The sequence below is a fragment of the Balaenoptera borealis genome, assembly GCF_965194805.1.
Source record: "Balaenoptera borealis genome assembly, chromosome: 20".
Classification (NCBI taxonomy): domain Eukaryota; kingdom Metazoa; phylum Chordata; class Mammalia; order Artiodactyla; family Balaenopteridae; genus Balaenoptera; species Balaenoptera borealis.
The window spans coordinates 34,151,824-34,174,673 of NC_138879.1; the positions used below are offsets into that span (position 1 = coordinate 34,151,824).

The window sequence follows — 22,850 nt, forward strand, 5'->3', positions numbered from 1 at the left end:
AGCAAATTATGATTTATCCACATAAAAGAGTAAGTATTGTGAGGTCACTTAAAATGATGGAAAGTGGCATAGTAAAATAGCAGGAATATGAATACTGAAATCAGAGGAATCGATCTAGTCTCCATTAGCTGGTAATTCTTGACAAGCTGATTAAGCTCTCTGAGCCTCAGGTTCTCAATCTCTAAAATGGAGCAAACAACAACCACCTTGCAAATTGGGAAGATTACATGAAAAACTGTGTGTAGAGCCCCTGACACCACGTCTGGCACATAGCAGAATATGCAATAAATGGAGTTATTATTATTACTAAGATTTGAAATTATGTTACAGCAGGGAAAATGCATCTGAAATTATGGTAAGAAAAAAAAAAAAAGACACAACACAAAATTGTATGTTTACTATCATTTCAATTACCCCCAAAAAAGAAAAAAGATACATAAGGAGAACATTTTTGAAAGATATACATCACATTGTGACAATGTTTCTTTATCCTTTTTTTTTTTTTTCAGCAAACATTTCTTCAGTCGGACGTGCTCAGAACCAAGTATGCCTTAGAGATCTAAAGATTAAAGAAAGCATCCTGAGGAGTTCTCAGTCCACTAGGTGAGACAGGCAACGCAGGCAAGAGGAAAGGGGGCCGGTGGGAGGGGGAGGACTCAGGAGAGTTTACCTGGGAGAAGCAGTACCTGAGCTGCCCCTTGAAAATGGGAACACTTTTCCTAGCCTTCCAAGAGCGGTGACATCTTACTTGGGGTGTGTAATTTCATGACACTCACCCAGCTTCACTCTAAGTAATGTATTCGGAGGTGATTGAGGAGGAGAGTTGAGAGGTCAGTGGAGTCCAAGGGCACTGGTTTTTACTGCACCCCACACCCAGCCTAACCCTGCAGAACCCCCAGCCCTTCCCCCACAGGCAAGTGCCCAGCCTAAAAGAGGTATCGCTGGTGGTGTTCAAATTGGCACCACGTGAGTGAGCCGAAGCCATTTCTTTTCTCTCACTGTATCAGCTACTTCAAATTTTACAGAGAGAATCACAAGTGTCAGCCAAAGTTTTGCATATTTAGCGAGGTTTTACTCCCCTGGCTGTCCTAGCAATAAGGAAAGAGGCCTGCAAACCTCTTCAACTCTACCCTGAATATAATAGATACAATCAGTAGTTATAAAGTCTCTAGCCTAGAAGGTACTGGGGTCATGAAGCCAGAAAACTCTCCCTGGCTCTCACCCATGAAGGAGATGGCTGAAACTGCAGCCTCATTCAAAGCCCCACTCTGGGCCAACAAGTGAGGTCAGAGGGGTCTCACAAATTGCCCTCGTTTTCTTCTATTCCCACTTGAACTCCAGGTTTCCAGGTCATACAGGTAGGGCCTGGATGATTTGGGGCTCAGAGAATTCTGATATCATTGTAACTGCCAGTCTCATTCCCTAGAGAGCTCACTCATTCCACCCCCCCCCCCAAATCTTATCTGATCACCTCAGAGAAGTAGCTCTCTGTTGCAGTTACCACTGCTGCATAACAAATCTCCCCAAGCTGACTGGTATAAAAAAGTCTAATCATTTTCTTTTACCCACAGATTCTCTCGTCAGAAATGCAAAATGGGCACAGTGGGATAGCTGACTCTTCCCCAAGATGTCTAGGACCTCATCTGGGAAGACTCATGCTGGACCTGACTGGAAGGCTGGGGGCTGTATCTTTTTAGCCCAATTACATTTTATGCCAAGTCACAAGACAGAGCTATTCAGAGCCACTGCTTCCATGAAGAGTGAGCCATTCTTATTTTCTTCCCTCTTCTTACAGCTCTCATCCCCAGAAGATTCTGGAACTTGTTCTGAGGGAACCAAGCCAAAAGCCTGAGTATCACTAGCACTCCCTGAACTGGTCCTGAGAATGGTCCACACATCAAGTTAGGACATCCTCTCCCACCAGACTGCTCTCCTCTTTCTCCACATCCAATAAAACATTTTAGGAGGACAAGATGACCTTTTTTTAATCAATAGCCAAGAAGACTTAGTCCAAGGGCTAGTTGTCAGTCCCAAAATGTTCAGTCACATAAGCCTTTCTCATCAAGACAAAACAAAACACCCTAGTAAGTTCATCTGGTCAGCCCCCTGATGGATGCCAGGTATACAGGGGTTGGCTGAAGCTTAAGCCTGCACAGTAGGGGTTAAGTGAGAAGAGAAAATCTCTGAGGATGTGGTGACATAAAGCCCTAAAGGTGGCTTTGGTATATACCATTCTGGAATCCCAAATTGGAAAGGAGCCGTTTGACACATACAAGTAGGCCTCATTCTAAGAAAACTCGGTTGGCAATAATCCAAGGCTTAACAACAAATTTTAAAAATACAAGAGCACTTCCTCACTTTCTATCAAAGATGATGCTTTTATTAAAGGAACTTCCTTGATGGATTTAAGTGCTGGTTTATAGATTGGCAGCAACTAAGAAGCACAAAAATATAAAACGAAAGACTGGGCCCACAGCCAATCAAAGACCATCACAAATCAAGACAAACTTCTGAAGCTGTAACATCCAGCAGTGGAAGTGGGATTTGCTTTTCACACATATACACACACACTTGAAGTGACACCCCAGGAATCCAGTCAAGTATTCCTATGACGTGGACCCGAGGCTGCATTCCAGGCTTGAGGAGTAACATGAACGAATGCACAGAGACAACAAAACAAGGATGGCATGTTTATGGGATGTGGAGGAGACAGACATGCCTGGAGAAGAGGGTGTGTGTCAGGAAGCAGAAGGAAATAAAACTGGCCGGGTAGGGTGGGGCCATTTTAGCAGGTTTGAAAGCTAAGCTGAGGCGTTTGAACTTGAATTGTTAGACAATAGAAAGCTCCTGAAGGTTTTTTCCTCCAAGAGTGACACGATCAGAGAGGAGTTTTAGGAATACTCATCTGGTAGGGGTGTCTGAAGATGGAGTGGACACACGGACAGCATCGAGGGGGGTGTCACAGTCATGAAGCTGTTAAGGTAAGAGGGCCTGAACCAGAGTGGGGCAGGAGGACCTGATGGGCTGTTTCCATAAGAAAGACACCTTCTAAAGGAAAATGGCACATGTATTCATCAGGGTCCAGATTTTACTGCAAATAAAATCTTTGGAACTGTTCTTTGGAACAGTAATACTTCTAAACTGTTTCTTCAGAATCATCTCTCCTTGGATTTAAGTCCCTCTTCAACTCTTTCCAGCTTCAAAAAATTCATGTTATCAGGGTAGGGAGTGGAGTGGGCTAAACCCAAGTCTCTTCAAGGTATAATCAAAGATTAAAAAGAACTAGTAACTTTTTAAGCAAACCTATGAATCCTTAAGCCTCCAAAAGCAGTCATCTTTCAAACTTGGACCCTAAGGAGGCCATGTTCCAATGACACATCAAATAATTAAGTCCCATACTTCCTTGGGGACTGCCTTCAGAGTCTGCTATATATACCTTTTAAACGCTATGATATCTTCTTTTGACAATATAATTAATTTTTTAAAAGAATAGCTACAGGTCAGTCTGGTAGGGAATGAGATGATCACTCAAGCTGGGTAATGGCTTTCTGGGTTAGAACAAACAGACAAAACAGGTGAGGCTTTGGGGGAGTGTATTGAGATGTGGGAGTGTTTTCTTATTATCTTTTGGATGTCTGTCATCTATAGCGACGTCCCATTCTGCATTCACAGTATTTGTGCCTTTGCTCAGTTTGTCTTGACCAATATTGCCAGTTTGTCTTACTTTGAAGTCTTTTCAAAACTCTAACATGGGGCTTCCCTGGTGGCGCCGTGGTTAAGAATCCGCCTGCCAAGGCAGGGCACACGGGTTCGAGCCCTGGTCTGGGAAGGTCCCACATGCCGCGGAGCAACTTAAGCCCGTGAGCCACAGCTACTGAGCCTGCGCGTCTGGAGCCTGTGCTCCGCAACAAGAGAGGCCGCGATAGTGAGAGGCCCGCGCACCGCGATGAAGAGTGGCCCCCGCTCTCCGCAACTGGAGAAAGCCCTCGCACAGAAACGAAGACCCAACACAGCCAAAAATAAATACATAAATAAATTTATTAAAAAAAAAATCTAACATGGAGGTACAGGGGTCAAAGATAAAAGAAAAACTGCAATTGATTTCCTTGTGTAATTTGTAAATTGACTGAGAAGGAAATTTCCAGAGAAATGTTGCAAAAAAGGTTTTGAGTAAACGTAGTAGCTCAATTTGGCTAACATTAAGAAAAGACTCTCTGGAAATATATGTCATTCTTTTAATCAACAGGACTGGAATGCAGGTGAAGATTAACAAGAGGATCCCTGCCTTCGAGGAATCCATGAGCAACGGAACAGCCTCCTATGTTGGCTACTTTTACAGAGATAACATTGATTTTTTTCTAATTTCATATTTTTCATTTTCTCCCTTTGCGACAGAGACATTAAAATCTTACTAAACAACCGTCTGCTCTCCCCCATTTCCCGGATTCCCTTGCAGTTAGATTCAAGCCACATGACTAGTTCTGACCAATGGGATGTGACAGGAAATGATGTATGCCATTTCCAAACCTGGTGATATAAGTCCCTGTGTGGCCCTCCAGCTTTCTCTTTCTAGGCTTCAGTGATCACGGAAGTTATACAATGGCATGATAGGAACCTCCTGGACCCTGAGTCACCATCCAGGAGAGAAGTACCCTGAAGATTCACTTGACCCACATTGGGAAGTTGGGGGGATGGGAGATAAGTCTTGGTAGTATTAAGCCACTGAGGTTGGGGGCTTTGTTACCACAACTGAGCTTTCTTGCCTAAAATTCTAAATAACAGCAGAGGATGGCAACATGGTATAGTGGGAAAATCAGGGGTTTAGAGTGGCCCCAACATGGGAGAAGTTAGTAACAGGCGTAGAGGCTGTTCATCAGAGTCATTTGCAATCTACAGATCTCAGAAGAGATCAATCCTCTTCTTCCTGAGAGAACAGACTTACTGCGCCTGGAGATAGGGAAAGAGAATCCATGGCCTCCCTTGGACTCTCCCAGTGGCCAGTTTGACCGCAGACTGCCCAAGTTTTTGTACAATAGAAAGAGTGTACCCTTCCATCCCATCTGCTCTGTCACATCCAGAAAGGACTTCCAAGAAAATAAATTATACTGTTTCTTCCTTTAAAAAGCAATGGGTAAATAAGCTGTGGCACATCCAGACGAAGGAATATTATTCAGTGCTAAAAAGAAATGAGCTGTCAAGCCATGAAAAAACATGGAAGAAACTTAAATGCATATTACTAAGTGAAAGAGGCCAATCTGAAAACACTACATACTGTATAATTCCAACTATATGACATTCTGGAAAAGGTAAAAATATGGAGACAGTAAAAAGATCAGTGGTTCCCAGGGGTGGGGTGTTGGGGAGAAAGATGAATACATAGAGCAAAAAGGATTTTTAGGGCAGTGAACGTACTCTGTATGACATTATAATGATGGGTTTGAACAGATGTCATTATACATTTGTCCAAAAGCATAGAATGTACAACAGTCAACAGTCAACACTAAGATAAACGATGGACTTTTGGTGATTACATTGTATCAGTGTAAATTCATCCTTGGTGAAAAATGTACCACTCTGGTGAGTGATGTTGATCATGGGGGATCAGAGGGGAGGCTATGCATGTGTGTGGGCTGAGGGTATATGGCAAATCTCTATACCTTCCTCTCGGTTTTGTTGAAAACCTAAAACTGCTCTAAAAAATATTTATTTTTTAAAAAAGATATAATAGATGACTATTACCTTCTTGTTATAAAATCAAACCAGAGTCAAAGGGAAAGTCCCTTGTAACCTTTTCCCATTGATTGTTCTACCTACCCTGAGTAACCACACTGAATCATCCTTCCAGGCTACTCTATGCATTTACATACTTATAAAGGAACACAGTTTTGCTCTGGGTTTTTGGTCTATTCTTGGTCTTAAAACATGAATGAGCCAAATAGCAGGTATTGTTCTGCCCTGGTTTTGGTTGGTTTTGTTTGTTTGTTTGTTTGTTTGGGGGGGGGTTCATTTTTTCGACTCACTTTACTTTTCTTTTTTTGACTTTTTGACTTTTTTCTTTTTTAACTTTTCATTTTTGACTTTTGATATTTTTCAACACGTTTGGCCAACTTAATGCCTTTTCATTGCTACGTAATTCTCCTGTAGTATGAAGATAGCATAATTTATATAATCATATGGGGTGTTCTGCAGCTGTAGTGAACATGCTTGAATGGCCTCTGTGTACACAGGCCAGCCTTTCTCTAGGATGGGTACCTGGGAGGGGACTAACTGGGTCGAAGGGCACACATATCTTTAGTTTTAACAGACACTGCCAAATTGCTTTCCACAGAAGTCACACCCGCATATATTTGCACCAGTAGTACATAAGTGTCTCTCATTTCTTCACTTTTTTTCCTGATAATGAGCGTGGGTGACTTATAGATAGAAGCATCTTAAGCTGATAAACGTGCATATTTACTGATTATGAGGTCACCACATGCAATTACCTGATTGCAGAGAGGAACGGACCTCCACACTGGCCAGCAGCTTTCCCCATCGTGCACATTAGCCTGTAGGCCCTGACCACCCGGAAAGACCTCTTTCAAAATTGACAGAGGAGCTTTTTGTTTCTTTTAGTGAACAGTGGTCTCAGCTCTACCCTGCATTTCTGAGAGTCCTGCTGCCCAGAGGTGTTGAAGTGAAACAGCGGTGCCACGGGACCTGGAGGGGGAGCGGAGCCCCCATCTCAGGGCCACCCAAACACACCGCAATCAGATAAGCAGGATGGACTGCAATATTTTAAAAAATCAAAATTAATGAAAAAACCCATGATGAACAGAATATCAAAATTTCAAATAAAGACAAGAGCAGTATTACTGATTTTTCCGTTTGCCTCAGGCTTCATTTATGTTTCGTACAGCACAGAGCAGTAGTCACTTGTCATTTTAAGCAGATCTGGGAGACACACACACACACACACACACACACACACACACACACACACATACCCTGTAAAAATCCTTGCCTGTGTGACTTTGGGAAATTTGCTGAACCTCTCTCAGACTCAGTTTTATCATTTGTGAGCTGTCAAGGATTAAAAGAAATAAAATATGTAAAATGGTGGGTTTTAAATAAACATCTACCACCACCTGTACTAGTACTAGTACTAGTGCTATTATTAGGCACCAAGACAATCTTGCTGGTTGCTGCTTCTGCTCTCATCCTTGAGCCTGGTTTTGTCTCTTACCTTTTTCCTGGTGACCAAGTGACCCCTGTGTAGACTGTAGATTGCTAATAGGAAGAATGAACCTTACTGGGCACTTACTTTGAACTATGTCCTGGGATGGGCACTTTCATGCATTATTTCAGTTAATCTGCACAATAATTCTTTGAGATACATTGATGAGAAAACTGAAGCTCAGAGAGGTTAAGTGACTTGCCCGAGGTCACAGAGCAAGCCAGTGGCTGAGCTGGGCTTTGGGCCCAGGTCTCTTTATAGACAAATATATGGTCCAATGTTTACATCCCTCTGAATGGTGTCAGTAGGATAAAGATGAAGGAGGCTACTACTTCTGAAGACAGATCCCGAGGGCAAAGGCTCCCTCAAATACCCTGCCTGACCATCATCCAAACTAAAAATAGCAAGTTTTGTTCCGGACTCAGCCCAGATCTGTTGCCTTCAGAGGGGTGTTGTTTTCTCTTGTCCAAGCCCCAGAACCCCCACGATTCCCTCCTGAAGGCAGGTACCCACTGCCCCACCCTTTCCCCACCACCTCCCACCCTCCCAGCTCCCCGCACCACTCGCCCCGAGCCAGACGACACCCAGGTAGACGATAACGTGACACAATTCTGTTCACCCTCATCCTAGCCTGCTTCTGGGTCCGTCACACCTTTCTGCCCAGGCTCTGCAGGCTGGTATGCACACAAAAGGAGCCGGGGGTGGTCCAGCCATGCACAGTGATGGTTTTCAGAAGTGCTTTGGCTCCTGCACTTAGAGCTTCTGGAGACCTCTGCGGGCTCAGCAGCCACTCTGCTTTGCTGGGTCCAGGGGGTAAAGACCACCCAAATGCACCAGGCCAGGCCCCAGTGGCAAGCTGGTTCTTGGGGAGGTGGGGGTGGGGAAGGGAAGAGGCTCCCTTCCCAGAAGGTCACACCATTGTCGGATTCCCTCCCTGGAATCTGGCCCTGCCTTCCCGTCTGTCCTTCTCCCAGTTTAACTTCCTGAACAGTGCCTGTCATCACGGGGAGAATCTCGGCTGGCTGTCTCCATGAATTCACAAATCACCTTCCTGTCATCACTTGGCAAGGGGAGGGGGGCATAAGGAGGGGCGGGAATCAATAACCCCATTTTCCGTCACCCACCCCCTCCTCATCCCCCTCGTCACCCACCCCCTCCTCGTCCCCCTCGCCACCCAGGGCCAGGAGCCTTAGCGGGCTAAGTTCACACAACATGTCATTTGTCCAACCTGCCAGAAGATCTTAGCATTGATATGCCCTCTAGTGGATTTTAAAAAACAACAGGGGGCACACACAGGCAGAGTCACAACCACAGCAAACAATGATCAGTTAACTCTGGCTGTATCCACAAGGCCCCAGTTGCCAAAGCAATGCCATCCGGGGAAGCCAGTCGCCCGGCCAAGCAAAGCTTCTGCCCTGGTCAGCAGCCTGGGTGTTTGGGGCAATCATTGCCATTAACAAGAAGCACTTCCCCAGGAACCGATGCTATTGGCCCAGATGGAAGTGGTGTCCCTCCAGGCCACACCCCTCGCCTTCTCTGCCTGGAGAGCCTATAACACTCAAGACTCACTCCAGTATCTCCTTTGCTTCAGTGCCTCTCCTGGCCACCCCCAGGCCTTTCCCAGTAGAAATGCCCCTGCTTTATGCTCAGTCTTTCCTCCTGCCCCGTGTTGCCCGGTAATGGCTTCCAGCAGTTTCTATATCTACGGGTGAGTGCCCTCTTCTTGTCTATCTCAGTGTTTCTTACCCTCGCCACCACTGCCATCTGGGTCCAGATAATTCTTCGTTGCAGGGGGCACCCCGTGCACTGTGGGATGTTCAGCACATCCCTGGCCTCTACCCACTAGACGTCAGTAGCACCCTTCCATTTGTGACAACCAAAAACAAAACATCTTCAGACGTTGCCAAACGTCTCTGGAGGGGAGGAGGGGAGAGAGAGGCAAAATCACCTCCAGTTGAGACTCACTGGTCTATCAGTTGAACTTTTTGTGGATCTGGGGTAAGATCTGAGTGTGCTGGGAGCCCTCCTCCCCGCCTATGTGATCAGGGATTCGTCATTCCTGTCTTAGAAGGCCAGGCCATTTAGCCTCCACAGTGTCCTACGAAAGTGTACCGTCCCAGGCAGGCTCAGACCTTGAGCTGCAGCATTCCACCCGCAGGCAACATAAGGCCAGGCATGCAGCATGTGAGGCTGGGGGTATGAGGGGGGACTGGGCAGAAAGAGGGCTGCTAGAGAGGATGGGCGGAGAGGCAGGGGCTGGTGGGGCTGGATGCCGTGCACTATGTCAGGCACTGCCCCCTCTTACGTTTTATTTCATCCTTCGAGGGTCCCCATAATGAACACCTTCCTACGCACCAGGCACGTGGCTGAGCTTTCTACACAGGCCAGCCCTGAGGGAGAATGTGCAGTCTCATTTTACAGATGAGAAAAGTCAGGGCTTGGGGAAGGTCAGTCACTGGCCCGAGGAGCCCACGCCAAGGTCCCTCGTGTCCTACGATTCCCGCCATGTGTCACCAGAACACTAAATGCAATGGGGCGGGACGCAGGGGGCTGTTCCCACAGGTGTGAAATCAAGTGAGTCCTCGGCCTAATTTCAGAATACGCTTCAGGGCTGACCCAACTGGGGCGCTGCGCTCAAGCGGCCTAGGTTCCTTATTTCCCTATCACCCAGTTACTTAGTACATGCTCTGTGGCTGTGTCTTTCACACAGGTCCCAGCAGCCCTGGGAGACTGTCACACCCTGGAGGGCAGGGACTCCCCCATTTCTCTGGCATGTCCGCAGAACTCCAGCTCCTGCCTCTTCCACGGAGCCTGACAGACTGGCCTGGAGGCCAAGGAGAAGGCAGGAGGCCCATCCCCAGCCCCGTCCTCCTCTCCCCAGGGTGCTGCCTCTGTTAGCCAGGGCCCAGCAGGCTGCAAGGTGTGGGGAGCCCAGCACTGGGCCAGACACCACGGGGCCTGGGTGTGGTCCTCAGTCTGGGGAGAGGTCTTGGCCAGCACATTCCCCTTTCTGGAGCTCCACTGCCCCATCCACCCAACCAGAAAACCAGGCCCAGCCCTCTGACCTCCCTCAGAGATGTGCAGAGGAAACACTTACTCGGGGCCGCTCTCCTCCACTGGTCATTGAAACAGAAGTCAGCAGCCACAGCAGAGCTCCCGAGAGACCCCCACCAGCAAAGGGGGCCAGGGTTGCCCGTAGGCTTTGGATGTCAACCTTCTTCCTTCTGGAACCTTGGCCAAAGACAGGTGGGAAGAGGAAACAGCTCTGAGCAGGCCCAAAGGGGGAGGCTTTCCATCTCTCTAGCACTCCTTCCCCGCATCCGAGAAACCTCACACAGGCCATGATTGATCATCCAGCGTGGCTCCAGTAAAAGTATACCGATTTCCAATGAAGAGGAGTCAGACATGGCTGTGAGGTTTCTGGCCTTCCAACCTCCATCTTGGCTTCACATCCCACCGCCTCTACTGGCCCCAGGAATGTGAGCGTCAGGGGTTGAGGGCCGAAAGGCCACACAGAGAAGGGAGGTGGGGAGTGGGAGAGACTTCCTCCGGGTGTGCGCAGGTGAGGGATGCCAAGGCAGCCCCAGGTTCTGGGGTTGAAAAGGGACAGAGGTGACTCATTCTTCTCTCCTGTGCAGACTTTGACGTCCAGGCCATCCATACTGGGTGAGCAGGGCCTGGGCCAGGCCCAGTGGAAAAGCTGCAAGAAAAACCATGTACACCCATTATTTTGCAGACAGATATGGTGTGGCGTTCAGGCCCTTCCAGCCAGAGACAAAGGCCCTGGAGCACTGTATCTTCTCCTCCTTGCACGACCCCACCTACCCAGATGGGGCGCCAGCTGTGGGTACCTCAAGTCACATCTGATGCCCAGCCAGGCTATGGGGTTGAGGAATTCGGAACACGGGGTCTGGATCACGATGGCTTGAATCTAGGTTCCTCAACCTAACACATTCAGGTGGATACAGATCCCCTGTATGATCTTGGGCATGTTATTTAACCTCTTTTGGTCTCCTCTGTAAAAATCCTATCTATCACATAGCTGTTTAGAGAATTCAATGAGGTAGTATATGTAAAATGTAGGGCAGCCAGCGCAGGGCCAAGACACCCCTTCTCCCAGCTCCATCCAGACCAGATAAAGTCTGAGTAAAGAGGTGGGGGAGGGAGCTGGGGGTGCAGGGAGTCCCCAATATCACAGCATAATATCCCAGAGGGAGATAAATGGTAACTCTAGGAAACGAGGTACGACTTATCAAAAGTAGGTGAAATTCACCACTCTTTTGATGCTGTGCTGGTTAAAATCACAGATCTCCACTCAAGAGAGCATATGAAAATAATGGAAAACTGTGAGATAATAAATGCCAGCTCACGGCAAGAACTATCCTTCACAAAGCCAGATCATCTCAGCCCATCCCACCCCCTGATCATTTCTTTCCTTTTTTGCCTACATCCTGGCAAGACACAGGTTTGTTTGAATAAGGCCTGAGCGCTGGGAAACGTGGAGGTGATTCCCATTGTCCTAACTCTGCCAAGGAAGCAAACACAGAACCCATTTCCCTCTAGTTCCTACCTTCCACACACAGAAGCCTAACCTGGGTTCAGGGGACTTGCTGACAAAGGAATCAGGCTGTGACAAAGAATTTAAGCCAACACTGAAACACACACACACACACACACACACACACACACACACCCCACACACGGCACAGAGCATTTTTACCACCTGGCTTTCTGCTCCCAGAACTGCCATGGCCCGTGCCATCTGGACAGTGAGGAGAGAGTGTCCAGGAAAGGCTATTCCTGGTTGGGAGATTCTGAGAATCACTCTGTAAGGTGATCCTAGGCCTCAGCCTCTGGTAGCAGGAGGCGAGCCATTTCAAGATGAGACAACATGGTCAGGGAACTAATCAAGGCCATTTAGACAGCACGTCCCAGCCCCTACTAAGTGCATGGGCTATGGGGGTTGCCCACATGACCAAGGCATCAGACCCTGCCTGTCAGGAACCTCCACTCCAGTGAAAAACACGTAGAGTTCAACCTTACTATTCTCTGCAAATGCAAAGAAGACAGGCAGGCAATGATCTTCAGGACTAGGAGACCCAACAGTCCCTCCCAGCCCTGATCTATGTATAACTATGTCTTTCTCCACATAACCAAGATACACACCAGGATACATCTCACAGTCACTTTTTTTATTCTACTTTCCCTTGTTGTTTTCAATGAATAGCTCAAGCGCCCAATGCCTCAACAACAAGGGTCTAGTATCTCTCTCTTGAGACCCCAGCCCCAACTTTCCTGAGAACTTTGGGAATTTACTCAGCCCAGAGGACCCAGTCCCCATCTAAATTTTCCAGCAGAGGAGCCCTAGACTTTGGCCAGTTCATTGTCACTCTTAGCTCCCTCTGCCCCATGGTGTGATCACTGAGGATGGGTCCATGGTTAGTGGGATGTCCTTGCTGGTCCAGGCCCGTCTGCATGACCTCCAAGACAATTCTTTACAGTTCACATTCCCTCCCCAGCCCGCCTTGCCGAGAGCCAACCACTCACTGTGTCGGGGAAGCTGGGTCACTGCTGGCCACAAGCTCTGGGGATGGGCCCTCCCCGAGGACCCTGAAGCCACGTGATGACCCGAGGTCCCAGGGCAGACTCTTTGTTTTCTTAGAATAATTTTGTTTAGAGAGCTTGCCACTTCTCTGGACACTGGAACCACTTTACTTTGAACTTAGGGGAACAGGGGATGGCATGATTATCTTTTCGCTTCTCAGAAGGCCGTGGGTGTCTTAGGAAATTGATCTCTCTTTTCCCAGCAATCAGATCTGCAAAAAGACCCCGGGTCTTTTTATCCCCTTGTCCCAGAACAATGGGTGTCCACTCGCTAATATTTGTATAGATGGGGGGAGGGGACTTGCATGTGCCTGTCCCCTGATGGGCTGGGTGATGGGCTGAGCCAAGGTGATTTGTAGAACCCAGGGGTAGATTAGGGCGGGGCTGGCATAATTTCTCAACATCCCCACCTCCACTTTAACTGGATTGCACAACAGGGTTATAAAATGTCATGATTTTGATGCCCCTAATTCTGTAAACCACCCCACCACTTACCTCTAGCTAACTCCCCCAACCCTGCCCTTAACCCACCCTAGTATCTCCAGATCCCTTCTTTAAAAAAAAAATGAATTCCACTTCCCCCATTGTCCTGGAAGAAGTAGTCCAACCCTTCACCAACTCCCTCAGCAATTGTGTCAGCTTGCTACTAGGGCAGCCATAACAAAGAACCAGAGTCTGGGAAGCTTAAACAACAGAAATCTGTTTCCTCACAGTCCTAGAAGCTACAGGTATACAAGGGGACACAAGATCAAGGTGTTGTCAGGGTTGGTTTCCCCTGAGGCCTCTCTCCTTGGCTTGTAGATAGCCATCTTCTCCCAGTGTCTTTCCTCTCTGTGTGTCTGTGTCCTCATCTCCTCTCCTTATAAGGATATCAGTCCTACTGGATTAGGATCCACGCATATGACCTCACCTTACCTTACTTGCCTCTTTAGGGTCCTACCTACAAATACAGTCACATTCTAAGGTACTAGGGGTTAGGACTTCAACTGAAGGGGGACATAATTCTGTCCCTAACAGCAACCTATCCAAACCTCACTGGAGTGAAAATCCGGGTGGGCAGGGATTTGTGCCTGGTACTGATACATGGCAGGGGCTCAATAACTATTATTTGAATGAATGAATGAATGAATGAATTCACCTCTTGGGGAACCTACTACTTTGTACCCGGTAGTGTGGTTATTTCTGGGCTTAACTCACCTCCACCACGTGGAAGATGCTTTCATGCCAGGCTCTTGTCTGCTGTATCTCAATAGCCCTCACAGGCCCTGGGACTGGGCCTTGGTCAGGTGCACTAGCACATGTTGAGAAACTGGGCTCCCCTTGGCTCATTTGCTAGCTACTAGATATCTGCCTCTGAGCCATTCACACAATCCCTCCAGGCCTCGGCTTCCCTTCTACGAAACTGGCCCAGCGGCAGCCTCACAGGGCCCTTCAGAGGTCTGACTGAGATCGTCGCATGAATGTCTTTTGTAAACTCTAAAGTGCTTTTACAAACGTTAGCTGTCATTCTCAGGTATTTTGTAGCAGGTGGTTTTCCCAGTCACAGTGGCTGCTTAATAAATTACCCCAACACTTAATGTCTTAAAACAATAATGACATTTATTTTGCTTACAAACCTGTAGCTGGTCAGGACTCGGGAGGGGTAGTTCATCTCTGCTCCACTCGGTGTCCACTGGGGCAGCACCAAGGCTGGCAACTAAAAGCGCATGAAGACTTGCTCCCTCACTCCTAGCCCTGGTATCTGATGCTGGCTGCCAGCTAAGATCTGAGTGGGGCCGTCAGCCACAACATCCCCGCACGGCCTCTCCATGTGGCCTAAGCTTCCGTGCAGCGTGGTGCTTGGACTCCCTAGTTGGAGCATCCCAAGACAGCCAGTCAGAGCCATACTGCCTTTTATGACCCAGGATCGTAACACCTCTGCCTCTGTATTCTATTAATTAAGCACTTGCAAAGGCTCAGGGGTAGGGGGAATAGACTCTGCCTTTTGATGAGAAGTTCAGTGTTCTGGAAGAATACATGGGCTTGAAAATACTGCTATGGCCATTTGGGGAGCATACCATCTACCACAGTACCTGATACATTTTTTGAATGAATGAACCTTTCCTTATGGCCTTACAGCATCACCCAAGGCTCCATGGCACAACCTCATGCTGTAGATCTTTCCTAACTTGCTTCCTCAGTTAAAACTTACCCATCCCCATCTCAGTCTATCAGAGCCCTACCTTTTTCAAGAGAAGAGTAGGGGTAATAGATGAACAGATAAACCAATTCCTGACACTGGCTTAGCTAGGAAATGCCTGTTAGGTTGTAGAAGGCTATCCCTCTTCTACAGCTAACACATCCAGAAGGCCCACTCCTGGGAACCTCAGAGAGAGAAGTGGACCAGATTTGGGGCCTGGGGCAGGTAGCTGTGTGGGTGACTAGCAAGCCTATCACTGCTCCAGCCTGGACGGTCACCCGGCCTACGCAGAGGTGAAACCTTTCTCCCCATGCCATCCGCGCCTCCCTACACGCTGTCCCCGCCATTTTCCTCTGCTTAACATTCAGTGACGGGTTAGCCCCCCAGGCTTGGAAGGGTAACCCTCTGGTCTGAATCAGTGCATTATGGACCTGGTATCATTAGCCCAAGTTTCCTCATCCTGCCACGGTTCCAGAGACTGGTCAGAGGGACCTGGGCAATTCTGAGGAGTCCCCAGAGGCCACTGAATGGTCAGATGCTCAGTAAATAATGGGTTCACTGCAGGAAGCATCCAAAGAACATTAACCCTCTTGCCCTAAACCATGTTGTTTTCCACATGTCTCTTCTGATTCATCTTTGAATTTGTTCTCTGACTCATTGGGTCTATGTTGTCCTTAATTGCATCAGGCAACGATGATGAAATATCAGCCTCTTTATTTTTTCATTATGTTCCTGCTGGTCAGGAGATTCCCGCTTGGACCACGGAGCTCCAGGGGCAGCGCTAGAAGAGCCTCTCTCTGTTACCTCTCTCTCTCTCACACTTACACACACACACACACAAACACACATGCACATACACACACGCACACATACGTACATACACACATACGTACATACACACAAACACACATGCACATACACATATGCACAAACATACACACACAAACACACACGCACAAACACACATGCACACAAATACACACAGACACACAGACACACAAATACACACATAGACACACAAATACACAGGCACACACAAATATACACACAGACACACACAAACACACATATATACACAAATACACACAAACACACACACATAGACACTCAAACACACACGGACACACACAAACACAAACACACATGCATGCACACACTCTCTCTGGTGACTTCCCATGGCCTCAGAATAAAGCCCAAACTGCTTACCTGACTTACGAAGGGCTCTGAGGCCGACCTGCCTGGTGTCCAGCTTCATCTCTGGCCACTGTCCCTTTTATATCAAGACAGGCTGAGCTTCCTTCAGGTCCTAAAAGGCTCCATGTTCTCTCTTATGCGGCCCTCGTTGACATTATTCCTCCACCCAGAACGTCCTTCCCCTTCCTCCTCAGCCTGCAGGTCTCAGTTTAGAAAGCACTTTCCAGGGCAGCCTTCCCTGACTCTCGGGTGACGTTAGTCATCTCTGTCTCACGTTCTTTTCGCTCCCTGCAAGTCCCTCTCTCACCTCTCCGCTGTTCCTGTGATCACGTGAGTAACAGCTGCCTGCCCACTCCCCCACTGGAAGCTCCGTGAGGGCAGGGCTCACCGGGCCTGCTCCCCGTGGCACGCCCAGGGCACGGCATCATGCTTGGCACACAGATGCAAGCGCGGGTCAGTGAGGCTAGGGGAGGGATGCCACCGCACGCGGAGGTGGCAGGGGGAGTGACTTCTCTCTCCAGCTCTGAACACCACCAGTACAGTGAAGGCTAAGAAACATCTGACAATGTCCCTGGTGCTGCTGCGGGCAGAGGAGACCAGACAGGGCAAACGAGGGCAAAGAAGGAGGAGGATGGAGAGGGAAAGTGAAGCAGGGAAAGGGGTGTGTGCAGGGCACCCTGCTTCTTAAACTGGGCTGCGTGTGGCCCCAAGGTACACCAGCATGCCAGGAGGAATTAGAGCCACAGAATAAACAGGGCACATCTTAGAGGGTCAATTTTACTTGCTGGTATGTCATTTAAAAATTGTTTTTATGTTAAAAGGATTTACTATGGAGTCAGATGAAACGCCCACTAATTTTTTTTAAAATTGGTTATTTTTATTTATTTTTATTTTTAAATTTTATTTATTTATTTATTTTTGGCTGCGTTGGTTCTTCGTTGCTGTGCGTGGGCTTTCTCTAGTTGCGGCGAGCGGGGGCTACTCTTCGTTGCGGTGTGCAGGCTTCTCGTTGCAGTGGCTTCTCTTTGTTGAGGAGCACGGGCTCTAGGCGCTCGGGCTTCAGTAGTTGTGGAGTGTGGGCTCAGTAGTTGTGGCTTGCGGGCTCTAGAGTGCAGGCTCAGCAGTTGTGGCGCACGGGCTTAGTTGCTCCACAACATGTGGGATCTTCCCGGACCAGGGCTCGAACCCATGTCCCCTGCATTGGCAGGCGGATTCTTAACCACTGCACCACCAGGGAAGTCCCCACACACTAATTTTTAAGGAAATGAATGAGACTTCAGAGACACTGCGTGGGCTTGTGGTGAGATCTTTGCCCTTAACGCTGTCTCCACCTCCCTCCGGGTAGAGCCCACGTTTCAAGCTCTTGTCTTCTGGTTCTTTGGTTGAAAAGTCTGAGATACCTGAGATGAGACCTGGGCTTCCTCACAGCATGGTGCCTGGATTCCACGAAAGAGCATCCCGAGAGAGGCAGGTAGAGCCATACTGCCTTTTGTGACCTGGCCTCATGGCATCACTTCCTCTGTACTCCATTGATGAGGAATCTCTAAGGCCCTTTTCAAGAACACTTGAGAGCAAGACATTGGCAAAAAAAAGAGAATCAGGAGAGACCAGTCTACTTTCAGATCTTATGTCATGTTTCTTGACAACCCTAGGGCCTCAGTGCAACTTAATGACAATTTCTTTTGTGACAAGCTCCTGCCCAGCTTCAACTTTGCCAAGATGCTGGCGGCTAACATGTATGTATCCTAAAGCCGACACATACAATGGGTTATCTCCTCTAACACTCAGCAGGAAGCCCTCGATTCCCACCATTTTACAGATGCGGACAAACTGCAGTTTAGAGAAGTTAAGTAACTGGCTCAAAGTTACACAGTGGCTAAGTGGGGGGATTCACTAACCCAGGGACTCAGTCCCAGAAAATGACCCAGGACCTGTACTCTCTGCCTCCAGACTCTGCTGCCTGGGAACTTTGGGGCACTTGTTGAATGCCTCCTCTATACTCAACCACTTGGGGCTTTCACCCGCACTCCCATGACAACTTGCTCCATCAAACTGCCAGCAAAACTCACCTTTGCCTCCAAGCTCTGAAAGAGTTCCGTAGCCCTTTGGCTAAGTGGGTAATGGTGCTCCCTTCCCTTTCCCTTGTGGTCCCTGCTGATCACAATCACACTCAGGAATGGCATGACCCAGGTGAAAAAGGAAAAGTGGACACTCACCTCCTCCTCCAGACGGTGACATGTTTCCTACAGAAGGTTCATGGGGTACTGAAGGCTGCATCAGGAACAGAAATGTACTCTTCCTCCTGTACCCACAGACAGATAACTCTCCCTAATCAATCAGTCTCTCTCCTTCTCTGTCTCTCTCTCTCTCCCCTTCTTTCTCTCTCTCTCCCCACTATTACAGGTGACTCCCCCCATCTGCCTGGTGGACCAGAATAAGTTACAACTGGAAAACTAGAGGCCTAAACCAGGCCTTGGCCACTACTGACATTGAAGCAGATAGTTCTTTTTTTTTAATATATTTATTTATTTAGTTTTGGCTGTGCTGGGTCTCCGTCTCTGCGCGAGGGCCTTCCTTAGTTGTGGCGAGCAGGGGCCACTCTTCATCGCGGTGCGCGGGCCTCTCACCGTCGCGGCCTCTCTTGCTGCGGAGCAGAGGCTCCAGACGCGCAGGCTCAGTAATTGTGGCTCATGGGCCTAGTTGCTCCGCGGCATGTGGGATCTTCCCAGACCAGGGCTCGAACCCGCGTCCCCCGCACCGGCAGGCGGACCCTCAACAACTGCGCCACCAGGGAAGCCCGAAGCAGATAGTTCTTGGTTGTGGGGGCCTGTCCTGCGCGTTGAGGATGTTTAGCAGCACGCTTGGCCTCGCACACTGAGGCCAGGAGCATCCCTACCCCCACCTCCTGCGAGTCCTGACAGTCAAAAATGTCTCCAAAAGTTGCCAAATGTTCCCTGGAGGACAAGATCAGTTTCAGTTAAGAACCACTGGTCTAAACAAACAGGCCACTTACACCAAGGAGCTCTTGAGGAAAGGCAAGTTCAAGAATATTTACTGTTGGTAATGGTAAGCTTTCTTACCCTTGGATAGGATTGAGCACTTACAAAGCTTTCCCCTTCTCAGCGTCATGTTCCTTTCCTTCATTGCGTGTATCACAGTTTCTAACTGCAGCAGAAGCTGTCAGTGCCTCCATCAATATCCCCCAGTCTTGGAACATCTTTCTGACTGTGTGTACGGCATAGAATTTAATTACCCTACCCACCGCACCTCTCCCCAACAGCTCTGGACCAATGACTGACAGGAGTTTGCATATAAATACCCCAGCTCCCTTGTCCCTTGGGCAGGATAACTCTGGGGCTTGTGTTTTACAGTTTCCCCAAATTTCCCCCATGGGATTAAGTTCTAGCCAGCCATAATGATAGCCAGCTCACTATTGGTTCCCTGGCACCTAACCACGCCTGGCACTTGGTGGACACAATATTTCTTGGACACCAGATGAATGAATCCAATCTGAGAGGCTCTTGCCAGCTAGGCCAACAAGCTACCTCAGGCCCAGAGAGAGGAAGTGACTTGCTCAAAGCCACACAGCAAGTCACTGTCAGAGCTCGAAGTAGAATCCAGCTCATCTGGGTCTTTACACTACTGGGCACTGCTTCTAGGCCAGCATGGCTGGGAGACAGAAGCCAGAGGTAGGAGCTTCCAACGCTATGGGTGAGTCAGGGCGTAAAACTAACCAACTCCTCCTCAGTCCTCAGGATGCAGCTCAGCAGCTCCTGCACTGGGAAGCCCCCTCTGACCCACTCCAGCATGTTGGTCACTCCCTCTTTGTGTCCCCAACCACTGCTACGTGGATCACCGTCATAGCAGCTGCTGCAGGACGTCGAATCTCTTTGCTCATGTGACTCCCTATTTGAACTTTGAGCTCCTTAAGATCAAGCAACCATATGTTTGGGGGTGTTCCCTTAGCTGCCTCTCCATTGTGTAGCATAGGGTCTGAGTAGGCACTCAATAAATGTCTGTAGAATTACTACGCAATTATCGCCCTAGATTGTGCAGTATAATTTCTAAGTGCTACCAGAATTCCAGGACTCTCGGTGTCTTTCCAAACTAATCTTCACTTCTGAAATCATTTAGTTGCAGAGAACCTTTGGAGGTGCTGCAAAGAGAGATGGAGGAGACAGAAAAATAATATTTGCCAACATTTGTGGAGCATTTTTTGCATACTAGGTATCTTTGTGCGTTATCGCACTTACTGCTTAGATCAGCCCTTAGGGGAGGACATTGTTATCAGCCCCGATTTATGACTGAAGGAACCGAGGCTTAGAGAGATGAACGAATATTGCTCAAGCTCATTCAGCAACAAGAGGTGATGCTGGGATAGGGACCAGACAGCCTGACTTTGGAGCCGGTGCTCTCAGCATTCCTGTCTCTCTTCGAGAAATTCACAAGAGATTCAGCAAATAAAATGCAAATGCGTGAAAGGCCTTGCTTATTCTTTGACGTCACAGCCTCATTCCCAGGCCTATGAGTCTGTACCGGGTAGAGACCACATCTTCCTCATCTTTGTTTCCTTCATGCCCAGCACTGTGCCTAGCATACAGCAGATGCTAAATAAATGCTGGAAGATTATGTGGATGAACCCCTCCAGCCCAAGATGTGAGATATGCAGTCAGATCAGGTGAGGGTTGCACGTGGTGACTTGCAGGCAGCATGTGGGTCAGGAAAGGCTCTGAGGGGGCGTGTCCACACATGTCTGCTGCCCCTGCTCATCACAGCCAGAACACTTTCAGTCGTGACACAGGTCAGCCCTTACTTCCTCCACGAAGGCTTCCTGACTGACTCCACCTTGTCTCTTTCACTTTGCAGAAGAAAAAACTTCTGTTCCTTGGCCCCTCTGCAGTTCCGTGAGCAGTGTATGGGAGCACATACTGTTCGTTCATTCCTTTATTCCCATGTTCATTCCTTCAGCAGAAGCCCAAGACTGGACCAACCTTAGAGATGGGAAAGATGCAACAGTTAAGGTCTTTCTGTTGGCACTCCCAATGGAGAAGGGAGCAAAGCATTTACTCCGTTCCTACCCAAAGATACCTGCGAATCAGGCTTTTTAGTTTATCTGGCACCCAGGGGGTTAGGTCCTGGTGTTGTCTTTCAAGAACCGGAATGGTTTGGGGACTTGGTGAACAGAGAAGTACCTCTGAGAATCTTCAGAGGAAGCAGACAAGTCCTGTCCCATCAGGACATTTGGGTTTTCAGCATTGGGCTAATGGCTACATGCATGATAGTCAGCACAATTTTCTAGGCAGGCCACCTCTCCATGCTTGAAGCCTGCTGCTGCTGGGACTTTCTCACACTGGGCCACCCCATTGGTTGGGACGTACTACAGCTGGCGCATAAGCATGCTTATATTGAGCAGCGCCCTTGTCTACTCTCCCCACACAGCCCTCATCTCACTTGAATGTGAAGGTGAATTCTTTAGAATCAGGCACTGATTTTAATAATCTTTATGTCCCTGGCACATAACACAGTGTCAGCATAGCAGATGCTCAATAAACGATCAATGAATTAAATTACAATCACTCAGCTCAATCAGAGCCAAGGTAGTAGAATGTGCTTTCCCTTGCATGTGTAGAGACAGGGATTTATTGAATCGGGCACTGGGTAGGGTACCGGGTTATAAAAGTGAATAGGAGCTACACAGGCCCTGCCTTTGCAGAGTTAACAGTTTGGTGGGAATGTTGGACAAGTGAGCAGATAAATATATAAGACAGAGCAGAAGCATCCAGCCCAACCAGGGAGGTGGAAACATGGAATGGAGCATTTATTCCACCTTTAGGATTTACTGTGCCTTTGTTGTTTACTAGTCAAGGGGCAAGTCACCTCGACTCTCTCCCTTGGTCCCCACCCTCGTCAATAGCATCCAATTGCAGTTGGACCATCTGAAGGCGGAGATGAAGCCAGGAAACGCAGTTCTTTCTCACCAGAATGAAACAGGCCCAGCCAATGACCAACATAGGACCTAACACCCAGGAAGGTTTGTTTGGAGAGTTAATCTAGGGCTCAACCCCACAAGCGCGGCGGGGATAAGGCCCCAGACTAGTGGGCTGTCCATGCCCCGGCTGGTGCCTAAGATGTTCAGTTTGTGTTTTGCTTAGACACTTGGTGGGAGGGTTAAGCATGGGGAGAAAGTCAACCTGCATTTTCAGTGACAAGCTGTGTGCCTAGCTCAAAGCTGTGTCGGGTCACAGGAAACCACCATCGGCCTGGCCAAGCTCTGCTCTTATCTCCAGGGGGCGCCTTGCTTTGAAGATGCCCTGGAGACTAGCAGAGGCCTTGCCCAGGCCACAGCAAGCCAGCACGTTGGTCGGGCAGTGGGTTACAAAGAAAGAGCTGAAAACAAACAAATGGCACCCTCCTAAGTTTGAGAGCTTGGCAGGAGGCCTGGGTGAGGCACCCAAGCCACATGGACTGAGCTGCAGAGTCCAAAACCCAAACGGTGTGTTTCGGGGGGTGGGGGCGGGGGGTGTCAGCCTCATCTCAGGTCCTTCTTATCACCCCTACGTCACCTCTAGCTCTGAACTAAAAACGCCTCTGACCTGGGACAAACCTGAACCTGACCCCACACCACACACACCCCCTCGGACCTCTGGCTGCCTTCTC

The 22,850-nt window shown here is 48.5% G+C and overlaps 1 long non-coding RNA gene across 2 annotated transcripts in view; it reads right to left on the reverse strand.

The window, feature by feature from the left end:
* Window positions 1-8,395: 8,395 nt before the first annotated feature.
* The window catches only part of LOC309618352, a 33,769-nt gene continuing 19,314 nt past the window's right edge, over window positions 8,396-22,850 (reverse strand). For both annotated transcript variants that reach the window (XR_014238432.1, XR_014238433.1), the window contains 2 exons: window positions 10,596-21,184; window positions 8,396-10,447 (listed from right to left, as the gene is read on the reverse strand). This is a non-coding gene — a long non-coding RNA (uncharacterized lncRNA). The remainder of the gene's footprint in view (window positions 10,448-10,595; window positions 21,185-22,850) is intronic.